Source organism: Acipenser ruthenus, chromosome 8, assembly GCF_902713425.1.
Source record: "Acipenser ruthenus chromosome 8, fAciRut3.2 maternal haplotype, whole genome shotgun sequence".
NCBI lineage: Eukaryota > Metazoa > Chordata > Actinopteri > Acipenseriformes > Acipenseridae > Acipenser > Acipenser ruthenus.
The window spans coordinates 55,280,339-55,308,232 of NC_081196.1; positions in this window are offsets into that span (position 1 = coordinate 55,280,339).

Here is a 27,894-nt window from a genome sequence, read left to right on the forward strand (position 1 = left end):
ATATATTCACACAGATAACAAGCTGCAGGTGCTAAGCATTATCCCCTGATTGTTGAGCAGCACCTGTTCTCCAGCCCAAAGCATCTCAGGAAATGTAGTTTTATTTTACGGTATTAATGGCCACCATTAAAACCACGTAGACTACATTTCCTTGTACCGCATAACATACACATTTCATAAAAGATAGGGGCTTCACAGAATTTGTGCTCTGACGTACTGCCCACCCAGGACTTTAACCCAGACCTTACCACAATATAGAGTATAGTACCGTATATATGGCTATACACAAGATTAATTTGCTGCTCTGCTGTAGCCAGTGGTATCCTTTAGCTTTCTGTGGCAGGGTGCCCTGCCCATGTCTATTTTTGTGTTTTATGTTTTATGTTGTGTGTATGTTTTGGTGCATGGAGTGTGGGTTATGTAGCACAGGTGATTTCAAATGTATATTTATATTTAGGCACAAGGATTGCACAATCACATCATGTGCAGATTAAAGTGGGTATTTGTATGGGGGCACAGGGAGTGCACAATTAGTTCACGTGCAGATTGTGCCAAGATTCAAGTGAATGACTGATTAGCAATCAAGTCTCGGCACAGCTGCATAAAACAGCGAGTGCTTCACGCACACTGGGTTAGCGTGTTCGGTGAGAAGAGAACGAGAATCGGGAGGAGAATAAATAAGAAATTACAATTGCTTCTCGTGCTGAACTAAATCAGCACATTACATGTTTTTGGGTTTGTCTCACCGTGTTTGTTTAGTGTATGTCTATTTGTTTTGGCCAATGTGCTGTTTGTTTTGTGTATAAGTGTTTTGTTTAATCATTTTATTTATAATAAACCGGCGCCACAGCGCACTCATTCACTGCACAACTCTGTGTCATTCAGTTCCTCGTCTGACATCACCACACGAGCAATCCGAAACACTTTCCTATACTGTACTGCAGTTGTTATTTTCCTTATGTCTCTCTATAGCCCTACATGTTTGAAAGAGTTAAGTAATGAATATGCACTAGTTCCTTTTTTACCATTATTTTCTTTTTACCATCTACACCTGCTGTTTTACAAGGTTAGTTAACTGGATTGGTTATTATTATGTTGATCTCCTGGGGCACAGATGCTTTAAAATCAGATAACTACTACTCTGTCATGCCAACTTGTAATGGACATGTTTCAACTGACATCTTACACTAAACAATGTCTTTGACTTAATGTTGAATAAATAACTTGAGAGGTGATACACAGCAGTGGCCAATCACTTAACTGCTGATTTAGAAGTACCCGTTCTTTATTCAGTCAACTGAATTACAAACTACACCGAATCTCGCATTACATTCCTAATGCTCTCTGACATCACAGGAGGAGCCACTGAAGCATGTCTGCTTGTCTCCTTTTTTCTGCCCGGAGACGATGCTTATCTTCTGCTTTTAAAAAAAAATTGCAATAGCAATTAAATTATCCAGCGTCAAGGGTAACCATGTAATAAATAAATCTAAATATTCCTCCAGATTTTTTTTTTTTTTTTTTTTTTTTTTAAATAAGTTAAATGTAAACATAAAAAGATTAAGACATTTCAGAAATTATTGATTAATTACTATAATGACCACCAGTGATTTAGATCTGCAATGTGCACAAGCGAAACATTTCTGTTTGGCATGCAAACAAAATAACAGATGGATAGATTTACCATCAGATTCACTTAATGTCCTTAGCAAGTTTCATCACAAATATGCAAAAATATCTGACATACAGACTGTGGATTGGACAGACAGAAGCTTCCATACACACACAGATTATAATATATGAATCAACTTGCAAAATAATGTTCTTGGAAATTGTCATCATAACAAGTGTATCACTCTATATATGCAAAAGTGTGACATACGCATACGCCAGCCTCTGTTATATACCACAGCAGGGACATGCATCCTCAGTGGATTATACTGTATAATGATGGTATGTAGTCATGGATATGGAAACTGAACAGTATACTAACAGTTTAGTAATGCATTCCCTTATTTTATTTTCCGGTGTTGTAAGCTTGTAAACTATTCCATGGTGTTGTATTTAACACATGGAGAGTTTCACATTAAAATACAGGTCCCAAGTAGTGTAATTATTTGCAGAGTAGGTGTCATACCTCAATGAAAAAAAATGTGCAGCCGAGCAAATAAAGAATCTTGTAGAACACAGACACTGGTTACAAAAGAGCTATGGTTTGTCCAAATTTCACCCCTGATAAAATGTATATGCCAAAGGACTGCATTGTTTTTGTAAAGAGCTGACTTTTAAAAAAAAAAAAGTTTATAAAACAACTACAGTATATAACACACCATCATTTTAGGAGCCAGCTGCAAATGGCAGTAATTAGAAAATGTTATATAAATAGTATAACATGAATAAAAAAAGAAATGAATGAAGAGGTGTCTAAACCTCGAGCTTCCTTTGTATGCTTATTTATTCTTATTTTTTTATTATTTTTACTTGAGCACGTCAAGGTACGCAAATGAACATTTGAAAATGATGTGTAAATTAAACACAGATATGTAACACAAATGCACTTTACCCATTTTTGAAAATTATTATATTATGTTCAACTAACACTGAACATAGTACAGCAGTCGCTGGCTGCTTCTCTTTGCTTTTTATGGTAATGTTTTTTTTTGTGTGTGTGTGTGTGATAGAAACCAAATCATTGGTTTGCAGAAAAAAAGGCTTTGTCTTGTGTCTGTTAACATACATTTCTTCTCTGGTCAGATCTTTACATGACTAGATTTTTCAGATCCCAGTCTTTTGTAATATGAAGAGCAACAAGCTTTCAACTGCATGTTTTGTTCTGCTGAGTAGAGCAATGTTTGCTGTTGTTTTTGATAATTGCTATTGGAATTTAGATTTATATCTTTTGAAAATCTGAGCGGAATGCATTAAGTAAACATTGTGTTAATTACCAAACCTGTTGAGAAGATTCTTTATTGCCTGATTATAGTCATTAATCATTAACTAAGTACCTATGTGTTTATCTAGGTTTTAATTGTATGCCAGAATCTATTAAATTCTTAACTACTTTGTGATAAATATTTTGATTTACATATTATTAATTCAATTGAAATAACATTGCTATTTCTGTAAAAAGAAAAAGTATTATAAAAATGGAAAGTTGATTCCAAAGAGTTCATTCAGTATAATTATTTGAAATAATAATGACTGCAGGAACTGGGGAACACAAAAAAATATAATGTATAGCACAGGCTATACAACATTTACATTTAAATATAGCAGAATTGTAACAAACGTCAAACCTGTTTATAATGACACCTCAAGGGATTGTCTGAAAAAAAGTATATATTTTTTTAATTATAATCATTTTTGTTATTTCCAGGTGATCTAACATATGAAACATGTATCATTAGGATTAACCAGACATATTGAAAGGCGACCACCTGGTACAATAGCTTTGCTCTGTCAACATTCAAAACTGCTGAAAAGCATTTTAATTCTAAAAGTCAAAATTAAGTGATGCCTGAAGGCTTATCATCGCTCCTACTTTCTCCAGTGACCCCAATTCAAACTAACCATGCTGTAACTAGCAAATAGTACAGACTGCAATCTTTATTTAACTGGATTCTTCCAAGCCACTGACTTGAAACAAAACGTGGTGCTAACAGGAGGGAAATGTCAAATTGTCAGATTGCTTTCCAGATATAATGTGGAAAACAGTTCAGGTTAAGAATATTTATTAAAAAAATGTAACCCTTTTGTTTAAGCAATCTAAATCCAATATATCAGGGATCTTCCTTCTCATCCCAGTAAACTGCAATATATTTCAAGGTAAAGGAAGCATGATAGTAACATTTGTAACCATGCAACATGTGCACGTTTTAAACTGGTAAGAAATGCATGTTATTTATTATAGTACAGCAGACTGCAAACAGTGGGACAGCAGGACTACAAAGAAGAAGCTGCTACTGAAGTTTTAGAAGAGTGTGTTGTATTGTAAATAAGAGGGGGCTGTACTATAATCTAGTGCTATGCAACAGTACAAAAGAAAGGATTGCTTTATAACAGCACAGCTAAAAAAACAATACAAACCAAAACTTACAGCAAAAGGTACACAGTTCGAAAGAATATGTGACAGTTTGAAAAAACCTGCTACAGTGTTGGCTTACTTCATCGGTCCAAACTTGCAGCCCAAGCTGCAGTCCTATCGGTCAAAACCACTTACAAATTAATATAAAATGCAGCTCTGCTTGTAAACTAGACAGGCCATAAATCAGTGCACTGATCCAAATGGTTTTAAAGCTACCTTTAATGGAGGGCTTATGAGACCTCACCTCCAAGACAAGCTGCAGCTGGCAGTGGTCACAGGTTTATAATATCTCCAGTGTGTGTGGTCTGGTTCTCAGTTCTCAGTCCTCCACTGAAGCCATAATACTCTTGATTTTACTCTTATTTGTTTCACATTGTTGTGTTGTTTTGAGAAATTAAATTTGAGTGACAGAATCTTTCTCAATTATTATCCCAAAACGTAAAAGCTGTCCATATACAGGAGTCAAATGTAGCTATTCTTGCATTAAAATATAATGTTGTTTTTTTTTTCTTCTAATTATCTTTGTATTCCTATATTGCAATGGGAATAAAATAACACAGAAGCCTAGAGCTATAAAACAAGAAACTATCTTATCCCTTTGGGGCTGACTCTGAAGCTACATGACTAGAAACCAATTCAATCTATATGTTGGTTTGAGATTAACTAAACCAAAGAATCCCTTTACAATATCTCCAGGAAATAACATTTCTGAATTTTTACATTTTTAATGTGAATTTCACTGAAAAGAAACCTAAGATTTTAGATAGTTTGGAAATGTTCCAATTTTACCTAATTGTGGCCACCCAAGTTTACAGTAGATGTAACTGGAACATTCTGCTGGTCAGCTATGTTTTTTTTTTTTTTAATCTTCGAGGATGGTTCAATGTAATTATTTGTTCAATGTTTCCCTTAAGATTCCCTCATAGCACAACACAGATTAGTTAATGTGCTAAAGTTGTGCCAGTAGGCTACCACAACTACTAATTAAATTGAAATGTATTTTATATAACTACATAGAATACTATTATTATCTGCTTTGTTTATGGTTACCTCATTTTATTCAGCAATGCCATGATCAGAATAGCTTCACTATAATATGAACTTCACTCAGAAAATGTGTCTGGTAAAAGATGTACTATTCTTAACTCCAAATCAATACATTTTCAAAGAAAGGCTGTAACTATTATAATTATTATAGCAGGAGTATTTTTGTATTACAATATTTTCCAACAGTGGGATTTGATGCTGTGATCTTAAGGAATGTGAGCTAAGACTTTTCTGATTGAGAGAATTGGCTTTGCGGCTGATATTTCAGTGGTTTTATTAGTGACAGATGTGTATATCTCAACTTCATACTGTTTGTAATTTATATTTGTACAGTATAAATAGATTGACCTGTTTTAAAGTTATTCAGAGAAGTGTGTTGCAGAATTTTTAATATGATATACTTTTGACAGTCCTGGGGAAGCACTGATATAGCTGTGCCCTTTCCCTGGTTGGGGTTTTTTTTTTTTAATAATGAGTTTCATTGGCACCTTGTGTCATTTGTTCTGAAGTTGTGGATAAGCCTTTCTGTCTCAGTAGGATGGCAAGTCTTCAATTAGTGCCTTGAATTTGAATTTTTAATCCTGGAAATATGTATCTAACTGGCACTAGCCTTCCCACTGCAGGTGTTCTGGTGCAAACATAGCCATTGATTGCCTAAGATTTTTATTTATAAATAGAACGATGTTATCTGCAATACAATACTATTATTACTAATAACCGCCATTCCTTATTTATCATTTATACCCAGACTCAACAGAACTAGATAACTTTTTTAGATTAAAATATTTCTCACATCATCTTCGGTTTTTCAAAACATGGACATCCAAGGAAATACATTGGGATACATAACAAAATAAAGATGTTAGATCAAATATTGTTCAGTAATAAAAAATAAATAAAAAAAAGTTTTGAGACTGATCAGATACCAGGAACCAGACTTGCAACACACACCGGGGGTGTGGTGATATTCGAGTATATCACACACCCTGTCATGCCTTATTGCTTACGTATAACATAACAGCATTCACCGAAACAGCATCACATCAAGCTCAGACAGAGCTAGAGATTAGTTAATTGCATTTACAACCAACTGCGATATCTTAACTTGGCAGGGGGTTCATCCAGACGTGGTAAATATTACTTTCATTCTGTATTAGGCTATTAACTTATAAATTAATAAGTTTATAATGTGTAGCTCTATATATATATATATATATATATATATATATATATATATATATATATATATATATATATAAAAATCGGTCCTACAATTTAATTTAATTTAAAAATGACATGAACCTTACACTGTGTGATGTTTTTTTTTTTTTTGGGGGGGGGGGGGGGGTGTTAATATATTGTTATTTAATCTTAATAATGTTATAACTGTAATCTGATATGTTGTGGTAGAATATAATTTGATAAATGATAAATGACTGTTTAACATACTTTTAGTTAGAAACCTAGAATTTTAGGATTGAGACATAATTTAAAAAAACTATATAAACATCATGTAGATATTTTATTTAACATTGTGTAATAAAAGAAACTACAAAATTATATCGCATTTTTATACCCCAGTGAAACAGGAAGCCATGGAAGGCCACAATACAGTTCCTTAACACTGAGATTAACTTAAAGAAGTAGAATGTTAATGCAGATTTAATTTTGTTTTATTTTATTTATAAGAATCTTTAGGGCCGCCAATAATTCTGACACCTTCTTTGAGAAAAAAATGTTTCTTACTTGTTAATAAAAAACTTTCTCTGAACAATGGTATTAGAACAAAAGAATATGGTTTTCCCATATATTTGAGCATAAAATATAGCTCATTACCTGTGTTGTTTATTTTATACAGCCTTTTTTGCTCATCTTTATCAAGGGTGCCAATAATTTTGGAGGTGACTGTATATAACTTCAGTGTACAAAATTGAAGGCATATGAAATAAAAGGTTTTTTTAAAAATGTACACAAAAAGTTTAAAAGATTAAAAAATCCTTTATTTTCAGGACGTTTCGGGCAAAGAACCTTTACAGTTGAATGTATAAACTTGTTTATTGCATTTCAACAAATATTACTGTCCATGATAACAATTATTTTCTTAGTGTACAGAATTATTATGACATGACTTATAACTATGCTGTAAACATTTTTTTAACTATGCTGTAAGCATTGTTTTTCTTTTCAAGATACAAAACCAGGATGTCGTTAATTTCTATTATGTTATTACAACATTATCCACATGAGGAATCACTGGAGGTTTCGTATATGTAAGTTTATTTGTATTTTATTATTAATTGCACTATTAAACAAACACATCATTTTTCTAACTGTGCATATTTATTTGTCTATACATAATATTAACTCACCGTGAAGCAGTTGTTATTGTGTGAAAACTAATCAAACAGTTTATTGCAGTGCAAATACCTCAGTTAGCCTGTATAAAATTGCTTCAAGTATTTGCATTTGTCGATGCTCATCAATGTTAAGTGTGAATTAATAAATGCAATCATTTACTTTGTGGTGAGAAACTGGTAAATTGCTTTTCACATTTCACGATTAAATTCAAAATCAAAATGGAAAACATCCCTATTTTTTTTATTTTTTATGATGTAATACTTGTTTGGACTGTTTTCTCATGTCACAGATTTCCAAGCTTAATTTCATGGCGTTTCATAAAAAATAAAGTGATTATATATATATATATATAATTTTTTTTATATTGTAGCGTTCTTGGTTCCCGCAGGCAGGCGCATCACACAGGGCGAGGAAATCCACACACAGGCGGAGGGCGGGTGCGAACCTGGGTCCTCTTGCACTGAAGCATAGCGCCGATACCGCTGTACAAAAGAGCCGGCTCCTTTGCAAGGAGCGTATATCGGGCTCATGTCTCTGTGTGTGATTACGTCACCTACCAGCCCTACTGCTGCCTTCCCCCATGCACGCTACAATATATATATATATATATATATATATATATATATATATATATATATATATATATATATATATATATAATATTATATTATTATTATTATTATTTGTTTATTTAGCAGACGCCTTTATCCAAGGCGACTTACAGAGACTAGGGTGTGTGAACTATGCATCAGCTGCAGAGTCACTTACAATTACGTCTCACCCGAAAGACCACTGGACCACACAGCCTCATATATATATATATATATATATATATATATATATATATATATATATATATATATAGTGAATTTATTAAATTAAAGATGGCACTTAGAATGGGGTGACTTTAAATCACAAAGCAGTATGCATCATTGCCATTGTGCATTATGGCACTGATTACAGTTTTGTCAGAGTTGGGTTGCAAGCTTAATCAATCATACAGCATTTATCTCTTTTAAATAGAATTAAAAGCCTTGGATAAATATAATTTGTGCTTGGTGTTTTGAATGAATGTCATGCCTTATTGTAACTCTACATGTGCCAAAATAAAAGTACCAGCACTTAAATCAAACTAAGGCTGCATGGGTTGTGTAATTGCAAATGCCTTTGAGTACAAAATTCATATGTATAGTACAATATCAAGTGACTTCTGTAACCCCTAGACAATAGCAAGGCTATTTTACTCAAAACTGCAAATTTTAGATTCGAAAGAAATGACATATTTTTTGTAAAAGAGCAAAAAATAGATACATTATTTTTTAGAGTCAGCTATACATAAAAGCTCTTACATAAATACTCTGTCTTGACTTTTACCGGCATCCCCTCTAATCTGGTTTTACTCCAATAATAACATATTTCAATCTGAAAGATGATTGAAAATGCTAACCTTGTTAGCAGATATTTGTTATTTTCATATTTAAGTATGCTGATTGGATGCAAATATAAAATCCCATGCATATTGGCATCCACATTGTTACTGACATGCAGTGTAGGCCAATTGTATTTAATGAAGATGGTATCAATGTGGTATTATCACATGTTCTATCAACAGTTGTCTGTTGCATAGTCACAAATATGAGTAATTCATTCCCAGATTCATTTTGCACTCCAAATGCCAAGATAACAGCTAGCAAATTAAGCCTGTTTAAAAAAACTCAGTATTTTAGAGAAGGTAGCTGTGTTTCTATCTGAAGAAGCACTAGATCTCCATACAGTATTCTGACAGTGAATACCCTGTCGCTGGTTCTTGAGTGCATGTGTTATTATTATTATTATTATTTTTTATTTCTTAGCAGACGCCCTTATCCAGGGCGACTTACAATTGTTACAAGATATCACATTATACATTATTTCACATTATACAGATATCACATTATTTTTACATACAATTACCCATTTATACAGTTGGGTTTTTACTGGAGCAATCTAGGTAAAGTACCTTGCTCAAGGGTACAACAGCAGTGTCCCCCACTGGGGATTGAACCCACAACCCTCCGGTCAAGAGTCCAGAGCCCTAACCACTACTCCACACTGCTGCCTTTATGGAAACAGCTGGGAATCACAACAGGAGACACGTTGCTAAGCAACTAATTGAGCAGGTAGGCTCGCCCGGTGCTAAGTTGATCGGGAGGTCCTGATTGGCTAGGGGGCATGCCTGGGCAGGCTGCACGCAACTCATAAAATGTCTGTGCCGCAGCTCAAGGCTACTGCATGGCCAAAGCTATACAGGGGCGCTGAGCGAAAGCTTGTGCTTGTTGACGAGGAGAGCGTCCGCTCCATGGAGAGCTCCTTCACGAAATCCTTGCACTCTAAGACGGTGCTCGTGAAGGCATTGCCCAGCCGAGGCCGTTTGAAAAGGTCATTTGAAGAGGCCGGAGTTGTCGTGAACCTGGGACTCCGGGAGCCGGAGATGCTGATCCCAAACAGCCTTCATCTTGTTACTTGGCATGGACAGGCTCATATATAGTACTGCATACACAAAAATAATAATATACTGTGAATTTAATGCATTTATTAAATTAATGTATTTATGAGGTTAAATAAACCTTTGCTTTTTTCATCTGAAAGAAAAACGTGTTAATGTTGGTTATAATATGGTCTTTTTCGAATACATTTTGCATAGCAGTAGATAATTTTTTTGTTTTTACAGTGCTCAGAGTCAACTCCGTTTTTTATTTTTTTTTCAAGAAGCAGAATGTAAATTTAATAGTTCATACAAAAGTGAATTCCAAATAAGATCGCAACCCAGTTGTGTTTGCCAAGACTTGGAGAGCCAGGCCAGGGAATTTAAACCCATTTTACAGTTCAGTATTGTGGTAACGTGACTGGCGGTCAAGGCTGGCAGCAGCAATAGCACTCACCCAGAGACAGTAGTATAGTTCAGCCCTTTCTGCTCACATTTATTAACAGAACTTACACAACAAAAACCTACATCGATGACGAGGACTAACTAAAGAAGAAAAATGCCCTGGCTAAGACGGGACAGCTAAGCGGTTTACCCTAACAAAGCACACTTTATTTTACTCACAGTACTTTCAATTACCCACCCTGACGCACGTACACGGACACCAGGAACTCCTTCACTTCCACACCCTGAACAATGTTACACACGTGGTTTAACTATTGTGATTAATTACTAATTAGTAGAACAGCGGTGCTCTATTACCCTTCAAACAGTAATAATACATATACAGGTATTGACATTTTAGTATCGTGAATACCTCTAGTGCTTCATCCTCGAAACTACACCTTCCAAACCGAACACCGTGCTTAACATGGGAGACTAGACTTTTTCATATGGAGACTAATACAGTGTATTCTCTGTTCACCACTCTCCCACAGTATCTACAGTGTGCTCCATCTGTATTTTTTCTCTAGTTATCATCACAGCACCCTGAATATGTAATGAAGCTACACTGTAAATTGCCATTAGGACACATTGTTAAGAGGTTAATGGAAATGGGCTTGTATGTCAATTTACGGCTTTGTATATACTCACCCTGTTTCATGATAGGTTGTAATGTACACCGACAGCTTTGATTTATTTATGTCTTCCTATATTCCTGTGATGCAATTTGCCTATTTGCTTATATAGCCATCAGTGCGGTTAAGAGATTTGTTTTCAGGAAAATGTAATGTAATCTCACCTGCTGTATTGCTCTCACATATTTAAATGATTGTGGATTGAACATAATTTATCTCTAGCAGTGGAGGTCATGGCCTTTGAAGTAATGAAATACAATATTTTTAGTTTGTGGTATGTTAGATACTGTGGTGATAACATTTCCGAAATAATGGGGAGAGAAGATAGTTGAAACATTGTTGTAAAGGTCTACGGGGAAGACACGCTCTTTTCAATTCCAATAATTCTTTTATTTTGGATGCTATAGGGAGAGGAGATAGTTGAAACATTGTTGTAAAGGTCTACGGAGAAGACATGCTCTTTTCAATTCCAATAATTCTTTTATTTTGGATGCTATCTCAGCATCCACTCAGAGACCACTGCTCTGTCAGCAACAACACACACATTTGGCGTTGCAGCGCCTTCTTATACCTTCAACTCCTTATGCAGATCAGGGTACCAGATCTGATACACATCCCATTGGTCCTCAGCCACACACCAAGACCAGCGGGCACAGACGAACAACAACCAATCAGGACAGACAGATAACAACCAATGGGGAACGGACCAGGGAAGACAACCAGGCAGCGGGTTACATGATACACAGGAATACACACACAAAAGGTAAACAAAGCAGTGACTGGATACAGTTGGGAGGGAATAACACACAGTATGTAAACACAAACAGACAGCGGGGAATACAGTACATAAACACAAATGCACAGATCTCTACAATATAACTGGAAAACAAGAAAGATTATATGCAATAGGTGGCAAATGGTTGTAAGCAGCACTCCAGATGCATTGAAAAAATATGAATTATGTGTGATATATAAATGGAATTCCTAACGAATATGCACAGAAATTTTGCTGCACAGCTTGAGTTTGCATGGTATCAAGCTTCTTGTACTTCGTTGGTTCCTGGCATCTCAGTGGTCAATTGTGAATATACTGCTAGAGATTGCTGGTACAGTAATTGTAGCCTGCCTGGGAATTGCCAGAAACACGTGACCAACAACTCTGGGTTTTCAATACGACGGTTAAATCCACCCGCTGCATGTTAGTGACTGGTGAATAACCGACTGGACCTATCTGTCAACCACATTTTTGGAATGTAATTAATACAATATTCTGTGTTTGGAGAGGGCGCTTTATTTTGCTAAAGTAAGGCGATCAATAAGGATAACAATATTATCATTTCTTTATAAATACATAGTATGTCCACGTAGGCCTTTTGTTAAGTATATTCCATCTGCAGTGTTGGAATTTTAAAAAAATGTTTGATGTTTCTCTGTTAATTTGCTTCACAGACACATTGTTTGTGGTCAGTAAAGCAAATATGAAGAATTGTTGTTTTTGTGTTAATTGTAAGACCAAGTTTTTGTACAGTAGTTAAAAGTAAAATTATAGTTAAAATGTAAAAAGTTAGCATTAAAGTATTGTGGCGGGGTACACCTGCCCCTGTGCGTATTTTATGCTATATGTATGTATGCAGTGGTGCACGGAGTGTGGGTTATGTAGCACGGGTGATTTTAAAATGTATAATTGTATTTAGGCACAAGGATTGCACAATCACTTCACATGCAGAGTAAAGTGTGTATTTGTATGTGGGCACGATGATTGCACAAATTAGTTCACGTGCAGACTGTACCAGGATTCAAGTGAATGACTGATTACCCAGCGAGCCCCGGCACAGCTGTAGATAAAAGGAGGACAAATCACTAACACAGGGTTGGTGTGTTCAGAGGCTCTAGCATCAGTGGCGTCATAACTTCGGAGCCGTGGTGTCATTAACATTTCGCTGTGAAGTGATTTTGATGCGGCGCAAAGACAGTGCTGGGTGCTGCGTTTGCATTTTGTTAGAGACATCTCAGGCAGAAGAACTGCACAAGAGAGCCAAAAACTGTTCAACGAAGCAAACATAAATTCTCAACTGCTCACCGGGCTGCAGTATCTACAAGTGGGGTCCCTCTGTCATGGCAAATTTCGCCCCCCACTGTAGTTGTAAACGAGTAACGTGACAATTCAGTTTTGCCATTAAGAGTAAGACAAAAACATGTTTTTGCGTTTTTTATCAGTATTTAATCGTAATGTTTATATTGCATTGTTTTTGTTATGCATACATTTCAACTCCTAAGTGTTCACACCAGTGAGACCCCTGCTGAAAAACCTTAAACGAGACCACTAGATTTTGTTTGGGGGGGTGCTGGTGACGGATCAAGATTTTTGCACATGGCTGACAGCTATGCCACTGACCTAGACTTGAGGGCTATGCACACCGGGAGCGAAGCAAACGACACGAATACAACACGAGTACATAAAAAAACACACACACACACAACTGTGCTAGTCATGAAAAGAAAATACTGTCTGCTTTTGCTCCTTTTGTGGAGACGAAATAAAATAAATAAAACAAAGAAATAGTGTAAAAAATGACATTTAACAGTGAATGTTTATATGTGGTCTAGTTTAACATGTAAATCATTCAAAAAGAATACATCTACACATATTTATTTGTAAATACTGAGAACATTAGTTTAATATACTTTTTTTTATTGATTTTCAGTTTTAATAAAATCTTCAGTTAGTGTGTGAATGTGATTATTATTATTATTGGTCAACATTATTAAAACAAAGAAACGTCATTTTACAGAAATACGAAACCGGTGTATATGTGTGTGTGTGTGTGTGTGTGTATAATATGCTTTACATATTTACCCGTCGTTCAGTTATTATTTGTAACATTGAAAAACCCAAACCAAATCTGAGTACATTTTGACTCTTTTTGTGTCTTTATACCTACACACAATCGATAGTGCCATTGTTTTAACGTGTATTAATAACGTTTGTTGATATACTTTTATACAAGGGTGAAATTTGCCATGACACTTCCACAAGCCAACCACTGACGTCCGCGTAGGAGATATATATATATAATTTAAACTGTGTCGGTTTTTCCAACCAGTAACAAAAAATAATAATAATAAATAAATAAGAATTGTTAGACTACTTAAAGGCAATGTTACTGACTCACGATTGGGCATCAGATTTTACCTCCCACTTGGAGAGCAGGCTAAATTACTCAGCGACCCAAAACCTTATCTGGAGCGCTAGTTGTAAATGTTTCTGGAAATATAACAATTGTTTTTATAGGATAAAATCTGTTTGTGCATTAGATGGCATAACAGCTGACAAAATAAGGGGTGCAGTGTACATTTGAATCAATTTATATTATGATACAGTAATGTAGGTCTCTCACTGGCAATGCATCTGTTGCTGTGTTCAAATTTATGTCACTTTACTGTACCTTAAACCTACTGAATACAATGCTGAATAATACAATTTTTACAAACTCACTGTGGCATCTACATTTGTAAAGAATAATTGTAATTTCATCAGGCTAACTTCAACTGTGCCACATACACAGTGAACCAAAAATTGAGTTTTACATCATCACAGGCTGTCCATCATTGATTGAGGCTATTGACAACATTCCAGGTACCACCATAAGTCATCTTTGCCTTATGCTATCGATCCACCTTGCTGTCATTTTACAGCTTTGCCCAATATTGAATTAATGAAAATTTATGAGCTACATCTTTAAAGGAAAAGAAAAGCCAAGATACAGAGTGAAACGTGTAAAATAAAATCGGACCTGTGAGTTACTGGCAGTTATGCAATCCTCAAAAGAGGCGCATTATTCTCTTGTACAGCCAGAAGTAAAATGTATTTTCATTTATTTAAAACAGTATTTGCTATTAGAGACCCTCTGCCCCAAGTGGATGTAAGTGGATGTTAGAAATGTGTAAGTGGTATTTCTTACTGATGTTTTTTTTTCTGATTTACTCGTCAGTGTTGTAGGGGGACAGGTTAATGAGTATATTCTGATGTATCATATGCACATGGAGGTAAACATCACCTTTGAAGCTCTAATAAGGCCACTTGGGTGCTTTAAACTTCTAAGTTTTAAAAGGTCACAGTATGTGACAACTGGAACAGAACATTATACAAAGCAAATAAAACATAAAAGACAAATACATTATTTAAGATTACTGCTATTACACGCCCATACCAAGCAGATCTTTAAATTTCGTGTTCTCATATTTGTAAAAACTGCATGAAGTCATTTTTCTCAAAACATATTTTAAGCGATATAGGACTGCAAGTACCATAATGCAATGGGACATGTGATAAAAAAAAAAAAAATGCTAGGCCTACTTACAGTATTATCAAACTCCTTTCACATTGTAGAATTGTAACTTATTATTACACAAATCAAATGGAAAAAAGAAACAATTGTGCTACTGTGTCTTTGTAACCTCCAAATACATACCGGCATTACTAAAACTTATATAGCATGTATAGTATTGCACTTATTAAGAGACAAATTCATTAACTTTAACATAAGCATTTAATGTTCATATTTTTATGTCAGTGGCACTAATACATAAACATGGTTAACTTACATTTTAAAGCAAATAAATAAAAAAAATAAAAAACAACAATAACAACTGTTTTATATTATTAGTTTAACAATTCATGTTTTGAACTGGTAAGCATATATTAAATATTTTATTTTACAAAAGAAAAAGAAAAAATAATATTAAAATCCTTTACAAATCTGCAAACATAAATATAAACTATAAACATAAATATTATATTATACTTAGAAACTCAACATGTACAAAATCTAGTAAATAAAACAAACAAACAATTTGTCAGCACATACCTGTGCCTTCAATATGAAGTTCTGTTGCGCATAAAAAAGCATCTTCAGGGCACATACGAGATAATCCCCTAAAGAGAACTTGCATACATAACAAAAAAAAATAAGATAGAAAGGCTCCAGCTCTCGAAAACTAAATAAATAAATAATGAATGTAAATCAAAATAAAATCAAAGATTCAAAGTCCTGTAGATGAGGGCACATTTACTCTGAATTGCCAGTAGTCTCTCTCAGGCATTGATTCTACAAGTCAACATTGGCTGTGCAAAAATGGTAGCCCATAGTATATGAAAGATGCCTCGAAAAATCTTATTTTTTCATGTAGGAGGTAAATAAGCAAGGTACTGTAAACATTATTACAGTGCTGGAAGCTAATCAAGTTACATACACATATTTGCTCATTCTAATATTGATTGGAAATTGACTACATAGGGGAAAATATATATATATATATATATATATATATATATATATATATATATATATATATACAGTATATATATATGATCTGGAAGGCTGAATAAATACAGCTTTTCTAGATTACTCCCAGCCCTCCTGCATCACTTAGCAATCTATTGCAAGTCAATAGGAGCAAATCCCTGAAGTTTGAAAAAAAAATAGAAATGTATTTTTTCAGTACTGTACTGTAGAAAGTAATAAGCAGGATACTGTAAATAATTATCAAATACAGTGCTGGAAACTAATGTATTATACACAAACAAATGCACAGTTTCTTGAAACTAACTACTGGCTAAATTATATATATATATATATATATATATATATATATATATATATATATATATATATATATATATGGACTCGAACCCGGGACCTCTCACTTTGAAGCGCCCATACTGCTGTACAAAAGAGCTGGGCTCCCTTGCAGGAGCAGATATTGGGCTTATGTCTTCTTGCTTAGATTGCATCACCTACCAGCCCTGACCCCAACCCCTGTGCACACTACACTATGTAAGCTGTGTTTTTTTTGTTTTTTTATTATTATTGTTGTTTTTGTAATGTAAAAAAAGGAGCCTGTAAGCGTTACTTAATGTTTGCATGAAAGACAAAAGAAAATCCATTGTCAGTGTCGTATGTCACATGGCTGAGAATTCTCTATTGTACTGTAGTCGGGACTACGCCACCTTGAGGGTAAACCCAAGGAAAATGTATTTCAGGTTTGTAAACTCTTTACTGGGGAGCAGAGCAAATACCAACAGTCAAAGAGTAGGAAAGAAAAAACATAAAATAAAGTTCAAAGGTTTATTACAAGGAATGTTCCAGACAGTAAAATACTTAACATAAAAAGAGAAAGAGACATACGGGTCCTCTCTTTATGAAAATAAAAAAAGAAAAGAAAATCACCTATAATTAAGATCTAGTGCTAGCAGTATACACTAAAACAATGTTTCTGTTAAAAACACAATACCAATCCCAGCCCCAGTCCTTCCTTGGTCTGGATCGCCATTTCGTTTCCTTTCAACTTTAAAATATCCTTTTCGGCAAGGAGCAATAACCAGCAGCAGGATAACTAACAAAATAACCAAAATAAAAAGTGGAGTGGAGCGCTAAAGAGGCTGACAGTGCACATGTAAAAGTCAATGAATACCAGCAACATGGTTATTACAAGCAACACTTCTTCACTATATACATATATATATATATATATATATATATATATATATATATATAAGAAAAAAAGACATAATACCACAGTAGTGACGTAATTCCTCTAGACGAAAATATACTTGAACTTTGACCCATTTGACTCCTGGAGACCATCACTTTCAATTCAAACACAAAATGTCTTGTTTTCAATCACTCGACAACACCCACAGTACAGAAACGTTCATTAAAGATGAACAAAATGAGAATACGTTAAAAAAAAAATGATGTAAAACTGGTACATTCGTATCTCAGAGAAACAGGAGAGGAACGGGAAATTAAAACAAGGTAAAGGCAATCATCCAAATAAAGTTGAAGCACTAATGGATAACCACATAGAACGTCTGAAACACTATGTTTAAAAAACCCAATTGTACTGCTGAACCTCGCCTTCTTTAATATTAGCATCACAAGGGTATCCATGTATTAGAAAAAAATAATAGATGGGCCTCTTCAGTGAGTTACAGGAAAACAATTCCATCTCGGGTTTCTGTGACAGTTTATAAATTTATGATGTCATAGAAAACCTAGATGGAATTATTTTCCTGTAACTCACTGAAGCCCATCTATTATATATATATATATATATATATATATATATATATATATATATATATATATATATATATAGGGCTACATTTATCATTTTAAAAGTGATTCACCTTTTCTCCCCTAGCTACCCCCAGCTTTCAACCATCTATTCTGCCAGTAAGCAATCAATATTTTTGGTAAAACTCGGAAGGCTGAAAGAGTGCAAAACTACCCCAAAAATGTATTATGTGCACTTTCACTCGATTAGACTTTAGTTTTCAAAGAGATGAGATATGTTAACATGCTGGGGTGCATGACATCAATCAGCTACTAGGAACCAGACAAGCACTGCTGGGCGGAATAGCCTCCTATCATGGGTGATTTTTTAAATGTTCTTGTGTTTCATTTTTTAAGTTCTATTAGAACTACTGTACTGACAACTCAAGTTCAGAGGATGATGTGTACTATTTTACTCTCTTTTATTTAGTGTGGTGTTTTTTTTAAAATTGTAGAACTGCATGTGTAAGATAAATCAATGAGTTCAGAGAACATCCTGTACCACTTTTGTTATCAATCACAGTTGTTGTAAGGTTAAAATAAAGGGTGCCCTGGCAAGCACACCATAAAGTATGACACTATAAGACTGTAAATGTGCCAGTATAAAGTATGTCAGATGTGTATGTGCTTTTTTTATAATCGTTATGATAAAAATATGTATGGTCACAAGATGTGTGGTGGATTTCAGTCCTATAATATGAATGATAGCTGCATGTACATTAATATTTTGTTTATCAATAAAACATGATGCATAACAACCTGCTGAAAAAGGTTTAACAAATTATGTAAACAGTATCGAAAACGTGAAAAGTAATAAAAACATTTCCCTCTGACAAACATAAGCATGTTTTTGATAGCTCAGTTTATTATTTCCTAACATTATTTGATCTACTCTAATTGAGAAGCTAATACAGTAAACAACAACAACAACAACAAAACTCATTATGCTTTCATGACTGTATTTTACATATTTTAACTGACAAGCATGCTAGGTCACAGCAAATGACTATTTTGAAGCTCAAAGGAATCCTTAAACTTTAAATGGAATTCTAACTGCTTCCTTTAATAGCCTAGGGAAACATTTTTTTTTTTTAATATGGGATCAGACATGGTAAGCATGCTTATGAGATCTCACAGTGGTAGACAAAATGGACTGAGGGGAAAATGCAGTTATAAAGTGAATGTTTATAATTGCCTGCAATGCAAGCTGTAGAAGAGAAGAAGGGGTAATGTGTATGTATTGTTATAGTTTTTCTGTTATATAATTTAAAATGGTTTTATTTCTTGCCTTCCAACATAAACCAAGCTGGATGACAAAACAAGAAAATTGTGTTTGCTTGAGAACACAGTTCTATCAAAGTGTTAACATATGGAATTTACCCAGCAACCTAATTGATAAAAAAAACAGTAGATTCCTCTCTGTTTCAATTTGTTTTGTGATGTCAGTAATCCAGAGGAAATGTGAAGGAATAGCATCTTTAAATTGGGCCTTAAAAAACATATGTTCAGGTTCCAGCTTGCAGACGGCAACCCAAAATGACCCCTCCACCAAGGTCTTTTTATTGGGATGTCCAAATCTCAACTGAAAAAAGTATACCCATAACCCCATGTGACAGAAATAGAATGATTCTCGGTGGTAAATCTCCCTCCCGACCTGTAAGGGCGCTAAGTAACAGGAACAGAGTACCCTGGACTGGTTGGCCTGACAATTAATTCCCAGGGATAAAAGGAAGTCGGTCATCTAGAAAGGGGGCGGAGCTTCGGTGCACTAACTCATCGACTCGGAAAGGAAACGATGTGGCAGCTGCGGATTGGAGGAGTGGTTGCAATCGTTTACCAAGGGGTCATGTGTGACGGTACAAATAGGGGACGAAGCAACGTAATGTGGTCCTTGCTATGGTTACGCTGAAACCGGAGGGACCTGTATTGTTGTTTTAAAGAAACGTGAGTGTTTTATTTGTTTTGTCTGTCTGTCTAAAAACTCTGTGATTGTTCATTGTTCACCAGACTAGACGGCTAACACGAATCAGAGCTGTCGCCCAGGGCCAGCACTAAAACTGGACAACACTGCACTACGTATTCACCATTGTTGCTCGTAATAAATTGTACTTCACCGCAAGCACTACAGCACTCACTTTGGACTTGTGACCGTGCTTTGTGTCTAATTGTGTTTGGTACTGTGCTTATTATTTATGGCACTGCAATGCTTTATTATTACCATGCAATACACATTGCTGTGTATTGCAAGCTCCTTATTATTTACTGGTTGGTCATCAGACCGTTGGATTATAAATAAACAAACCATTTCAACTGTACTTTGTTTGTTTCATTGGATTACTGCACCTGAGCTACATCTGCGCACTAATTACCACTTTGCCACACCCCACAATTATGTGCATTGTAATTATATGTAAATAATATTTAAAATGCACTTAGTTACAAACATATCAAATGGTTTTAAATTTAGATTGACATTAACATGCAATAACATTCAATATGAAAAACAAATAATAGAAATTTGATATAGTTGGTACCTACAATGAAAAATAAAATAAAGTAAGGCTTGGGTAAATGCATTTAAAAGAAAAAAAAGTCATTGCATAGGAACTGTGAACACAAAACATAAATAGCTGTTCTAGAAATTAAATACTTTTTGTGCCTGTAGTAAATAAACAGCAACATTTTAAGTGTGTTGTATTAATTAATGGATGATAAGGTAAACAGTAAATATGTATCTTAATTGCAAATACAATACTGAAACCAGACAAAATAAATTCAGTCTCTTGAAATGAAGATTTAGATAATCTTTTAAAACTGCAACTCATACCGTAGACCTCGTTTCAGTGACCTCCCTGTATTTTAAAAGGTGTTAAGACCTGTGGAGAGATACAGCTCATTTGAGGAAATGGGAACATGCTGACATAGAGAGAAACCTTACTTTAGAGATTACGTTGAAATAATACATTGTTATATTATAATTTTTTTTTTTTTTGATGAAAATATTAATGTTTATAAACAAAAAAAATAGCTTCATACTTATATTTGACTAAGGCACATTACCTTTCTCATTTAAGCATCCTGAGCACTACACAGAACAACTAATGACTTTTAAATTGATTGATCTTTTTTCTGCTTCTACAACTTCATGCATTACAGAAGCCCTGAACCGCATGGTAAAAAATGAAGGGGATTATCTCGTACGTAGGAGATAGTTTCTCCCCATCTTTTATTTATTTTTTCTTCACCGTGTGGTTCAGGGCTTCCGTAATGCATCAACTTGGTAGAATACTAATATTTTTGATGAAATATTTATCTTTCTTCAGCCCTGATGTTAATAACTGCGAGTAGGCTTTTTTTTTTTTTTACTGGCAGTATAATTTAGAAGCAGGCCCGACTTTAGGGTTAGGCTGCTGTCTTCGGTGCCAAATAATGAGGTCAGGAAAAAAAAAAACTTGTCAGTTATACTGTCCTGCAATAGAGATATATAGCTAAAGTTGAATCAATCAATAAACCCTCTTGTTGGCATTTTGTGTTGCTGCAGTTTGGATACAATGTTGATGTAATTCAAGCACTGTTCACTGTGGAAATGGAGCTGTAGAATTCAGGGATGGGCAACTAGCATTTTGTATAGAATTATTATTATTATTATTTGTTTATTTAGCAGACGCCTTTATCCAAGGCGACTTACAGAGACTAGGGTGTGTGAACTATGCATCAGCTGCAGAGTCACTTACAATTACGTCTCACCCGAAAGACGGAGCACAAGGAGGGTAAGTGACTTGCTCAGGGTCACACAATGAGTCAGTGGCTGAGGTGGGATTTGAATCGGGGACCTCGTGGTTACAAGCCCTTTTCTTTAACCACTGGACCACACTTAAAGCAGTTAAAATGCTGAGCCAGTCTCAAAACAGTGTGTATGAATCCAGGTGAAAAGGTTACAGTCACAGTGTCTCAAATCTCCCTTGGAGGTATAACTTGCTGTAATCCTTACTTGTTCCTCTTTATGGCTTATTATCAATCAACCAATCAATCAATCAATCAATATTTATTTTATATAGTGCCTTTCATAGTGCACAACCATCACAAAGCGTCACTCAAGATACTGAGATACATGGGGCAAGTTCAGCATGGAAGAGGGGGTCTTGGTTTCAGTTCAGCTCCTCCTACATGGCACAAGGCAGCCCCAGCTCAAAGGAGGAAGCTGGTAGTCAAAGAGGTGCAAAAGATGGAGGAGAGGATGAGGTGTATAAAGGTCATTTCCCAGGCCAAGCAGGGAGAATGGATGAGATGGGAGAGTGTGGAACAATGCAAGATTGGCTGGCAAGACCTATGGTCAATGGAACAGAGCAGGATCAGTTTCCTCATCAGGTCAACATATGATGTTCTCCCATCACCACAGAACCTAAACCTCTGGGTAGGAGAGGATCCCTCATGTCCTTTGTGTTCATCACCTGCAACATAAAGGCACATTTTGACAGGATGTAAGGTGGCTCTTAGCCAAGGACAGTTTACTTGACGCCATGACCAGGTGCTGCGATGTTTGGCCTTAGCATTGGAAGACAAGCGTAACATGACCAATAAGTTGTCACCTGTTCCATCAAAACATTACACACAAAAGACAACATTTCTCCGTCCAGGAGAGCAACCACCAAGAAAAGGTGTTAAAACCAATCCTCGCCCAGGACAACTGGAAGCTGCTAGAGACTGGAAAATGCTGGCAGATGTTGGTCAACGGCTTATTTTTCCACCTGAGATTGCCACCACTAACCTTCGACCAGATATTGTCTTGTGGTCTGGATCAGCACGCCTTGTTCACCTGGTAGAGTTAACAGTGCCATGGGAGGATGCTGTAGATGAGGCGTATGAGAGGAAGAAACTGTGGTATGCTCAACTAGCCACTGAAGAGGAACAGCGAGGATGGAGAGTTCGGGTTTACCCAGTGGAAGTGGGTTGTCGAGGATTTGTGGCACACTCTACAACCCGGTTTCTCAGAGACGTCGGATTCAGTGGCCAAGAGTTGCGTCGCACAGTGAAGAACTTATCTGAAGCAGCAGAGAGGAGCAGCAACTGGCTGTGGTTGAGACGGAAAGATTCTGGCTGGGGATCTCAAGCACAATAGAAAGAAAGAAACGCTGATGTACAGGTAAGTAAGCTGGGCTGAGTTGAGTGGGGGACGGAGGGGGGTGATGCTGGGACGCCAGAATCACCGTCGAGCCCTCTTGAGGTGTTGTGGGCTAGTCGACGAAACACTGAGGATGGAAGGTGCCCACTTGAAAACCCCAGAGATGTACCCTACTTAGCTCAATCCAGACGGTTGTCATGCTGATGCGCTGGGGAGACCGCACTGTGGTTGATCCCCGGAGCCAGCATCGCAGCCGTTGTGTGTGCTGATGCGCCAGGGAGGCAAAATAAGCTGATCCCTGGAGCCAGCATTACACTTCAGCCATTAACACCAGACAGAAGGATATCTACATCATCATATGGAAGGAAACGTAAATGGATGGAGACACATATGGATCACATTAGTTTACTGTAAAGCTACGTCTTAGTTGGTGCTTATCTTGGCAAGAGCCGAGTTCAAATCAGCATGAATTTTTAACATCTACTCTCGTGTAATGGAAATCACAAGGAACAATGCATAATACATTAAATACAGTGAAATACAGAGCATAGTACATTAAATACAAACAGTAAAAAACAATGCACATACATTAAATTCAGGCATAATACATTAAATAAAAGGCTAGGATGTGAATTCTAAACATTGTGGATGCGTGTGTCATACAGAATCATACGAATAAGATGGAGTGAAAAGCCTGAAATAGCAATTTAGACAACAGCTAATAACAGATATCAGGCTTAAAAAGCATTGAAAGCAAGAGAGGACAAGTGGGTCTTGAGAGCTGATTTGAAGTGAGCGACTGTGGGAGCTACATGCACTAAGGCTGGGAGAGAGTTCCAGAGAGTCGGGGCCATGAAGCTAAAAGAGCGCATTCCAAGTGTGGTGCACTATAGCTTGGGTATAACAAGCAAGCCAGAGTCAGAGGATCTCAGCTTGCGTGCAGGGATATAGCGGGTCAGCAGGTTGGAGAGATACTCTGGACTTGTGTGATGAAGGGCCTTGTAGGCAAGCAAGAGAATTTTAAAAGTAATCCAGAACTTTACAGGTAGCCAGTGCAGCTCAGCAAGACAAGGGTTAATGTGATCATGTTTTTTACATCCGGTAAGTATCCTAGCAGTGGCATTTTGAACCAGCTGCAATCGGTTTATGGCACGTGACGGAAGACCACCATAGAGAGAGTTGCAGTAGTCGAGTCGAGAGGAGATGAATGCATCACAGAGTATCTCTGCATCCGAGAGGGGAAGGTAGGGACGGAACTATGAGATGTTTCGGAGGTGGTAGAAGGAGAGGTTACTATCCAGAAGTACACCAAGGCTTCGTACAGTGGAGGAAGGCAGCAGCAAACCGTTTCAAAGGTTCAAGGCAGCAATATTGAGATTCTTGAGTTGAGTTTGCCACCTTCCTTTATTTAGCGACTACCTGGTCTAAGTGACCACTTTCAATTCCTCCCAGTGATATCTCTGCTTTTATTTAACTGTATTAAGCGACCACAATTCTCTTACCCAGCAACGGACTCAAACCTGTATTAAGCACCGTTACACAGGGCTATTGTTATAAGAAAACATGGTTTTAAATGGTACGTCCTAAATTCAAAGGAATACGGTAACCATTTTAGCTGTCTTTTATTCGTAATCAATAAAACAACAGCGCTCTTTTGTAAAGGGAGAGAGAAAACGTAGAGAAACAAAAGGTCCTCCCTAGATGACAGAATTAAAGTTATTAAACTTGTAAAGACAGTAAGTAACTGTAACTGCTAAAAAATTTGGCACTAGAAAGACGCAGATACAGCATTTTGAAATGGGGCTTGAAGTTTTAGGTTTTTATTTTTGTTCACGTGAACGTGTTTGAGCCGATTCAATATCTTAATTAAACTGTTAATTACTAAACAAAGCCGCTTCTTTTTACCTTGATGTCCTGATTGACTTGCTGATTCTGTTTCACCTTCTTCATTATTCGAACACGCAATGACATTAATCACTTCCCCCACATGCTACTTTAACTTGGTAGCTTTGTTGTGTTGTTCTTTCCTGCTAATTTAACAGAATGTTCTCATAATTAGGATGTAGCAGCTAAAGACTTAAATGCAAACCATTAAAAGGAAAATAAACACCCAAAAATTCAAGCCATACTTAATAAGAGTATGAAAACAATGTGCGCGGTAATCGAAAAAGATCTTATGCTTATGCTGGCGTTGGTTTCAGGATGCAATGAATCAACACGTACCTGAAAGGCAGACACAGGCATTGAAATTTGCAAAGGATTTTAATTATTTTGTGTGATCTGAGACATGCAAACATTCATTACTTTCACAAAATAATTTGTTTTGTAAATACATTATCTAAATGAATGTTATTAAATGACATGCTTCCTTTTTCTTCATATTACATCTTCTGGCTTTTACAGTGTATGTAAGACATACATAATTACAGGAAAGCATGTCAGAGACAAATAGAAAATTCATATGTTGTGGGCCCTCTTTTAAGAGACCACCTGTGTTAAAGGCCACTATTAGACTGTCCCTTGAGTGGTCTCTTAATAGAGGTTTGACTGTATATGTAACTGTGACTCTTACTTCTATGTCTTCTTTTGAGGGTCCTATAGCTTAAATAACCAATAGTGTAGTTGAGTATTGGGGTTTGAGGCATTCCCTGAGGATACGGGGATGGGACAGCTAGCTGTGTTTGTTTCACTTTTTTATATTACTGAATTACTTTTCAAAACATTTAAATACAAACAAATAATCTGGTAACATATAACATAATGGCATAGAGATAGAGATAACTGAGGTTGCTTCAGCCAGTAGTGACAGTGGGCAGCTGTAGGGAATTCCATTCAATGAACCCCAATTTGTTGAAATTTACCAAGCGTGAGTGTACCAAGTGTTACAGTTCCTGAATTCCACAGGGTCTAAATTTCATATTTACACAACTCCAACTGTAAAATGTTTATGATGTTAGTAGCATAAAATAGTCAGATAATGATTATGAGTATTATAAAAGGATGGGCATGGAACTATTAACATAGAAGTTAAATATATATATATATATATATATATATATATATATATATATATATATATATATATATATACACACACACACATTTCTACCACTATTTCTTTTAGACTGTTAAATGGTTTTGTAAATTCTTTTTTTTTAATAATAGAAATTTGTTTTTGTATACCAATTTTATTTTAAATCTGAATAAAAATGTAACATGCATGTGCAAATATGTTAACTTTTGTTGGGCTGGGAATTTTGAAGAGGAAACAGGTGTGATCGGGGTGAACTCCACACAATCTGGGGAAAAATGGTTATTTATTGTGCCACTTTGTCAAAAAACGGCAGCTTTTTCTGGATCAATTGCCAGAAAATAATTATTTGATAATGGATGCAGATTTCAGGTATATGCTGTAAATAATGTAAGAGGATTGCAGTTTAGGTTGATAAAAGGGTTCAAACAGTGAGTAATCATTAATGGAAATGTGCAGTATAAAAAGGGTTAAGCAGTAAATGATACTGTGTCAGAGAGATATAGGGATAACAAGAGGGATTGTGGGATGAGGCAATCATTTATAGCTGGCTGTATATTACCCTCTCAGCCAAGCAGAGTGTGTGAGTTATCCCTATTCCACTCTGCTGTAACTGGGTTATTGAGTGAGGCAGTACTGGCATTTTCAATTCATTATTATGGAAAGTTTTAAAACAATGTTGTGTATACCAAAACCGGTAGATGGTATCAACTAATTCCTATTATTATTATTATGTAATTGCAATATCGTATTTACTATTTTCTATTTCAAAATACATTACTGGCATCCAATTTTCTATTTGCATTTTAAATAGATCTGGGGGCAATATTTTCTATTTAAATAGTTTCCTTTAAATACAAATCTTATTACTCATACTTGATTTTTAGGGATTAGCCCTTCCCATTTCCAGTGGTAAAATACACATAGGTCAGGACTGTAATGCATTTTTATGGCACAAGTATGGCGGTTCAAAGTATGATTATGAATAAGAATACGAGCAATGGCACACTCCTATAACAGAATATAATGTATAGTTAGTCAAATTGTATGTGAGTGTGGGGCCCTGAAGCTTTGCATGCTATTTATGTGCTAAAACTCATGTATATAAAATAAAAAATCTTGTCAACTGCGATGGAAACAGGTGAACTTCGTTTAATTCATATTACCAAACAAAATAAATAAATAATACGTTCGATACAGCTAGATAAAAATTGATCTTGTACGATAAATGATCCACACAAATGCAACTAATTTTATGAGCTAGTGCAGAACAAATCTACGGCCAGAAGTTTTGCATCACCTAGAATTTTAGGATTGAGAATTAAAAAATAAAGAAACTACATGCACATAATTTAGATATTTTAACACCATTTAATCAAAGAAACTACAAAATGATATCGCAAGTCTACCATAAGCCATAATAGTAGTACAGTATGTCATGTTAGAATTAAAAATGTCACATTTTATAATTTTTTATAATTTGTCGTATAAACTACAAAACAGTATGTAGTTCAATATGTTAACATGCGACTTTATGAAGCAAAACTGGTTAGTTCTGTAGGGTACTTCAAAACCTTTTCCATAGCTGTAA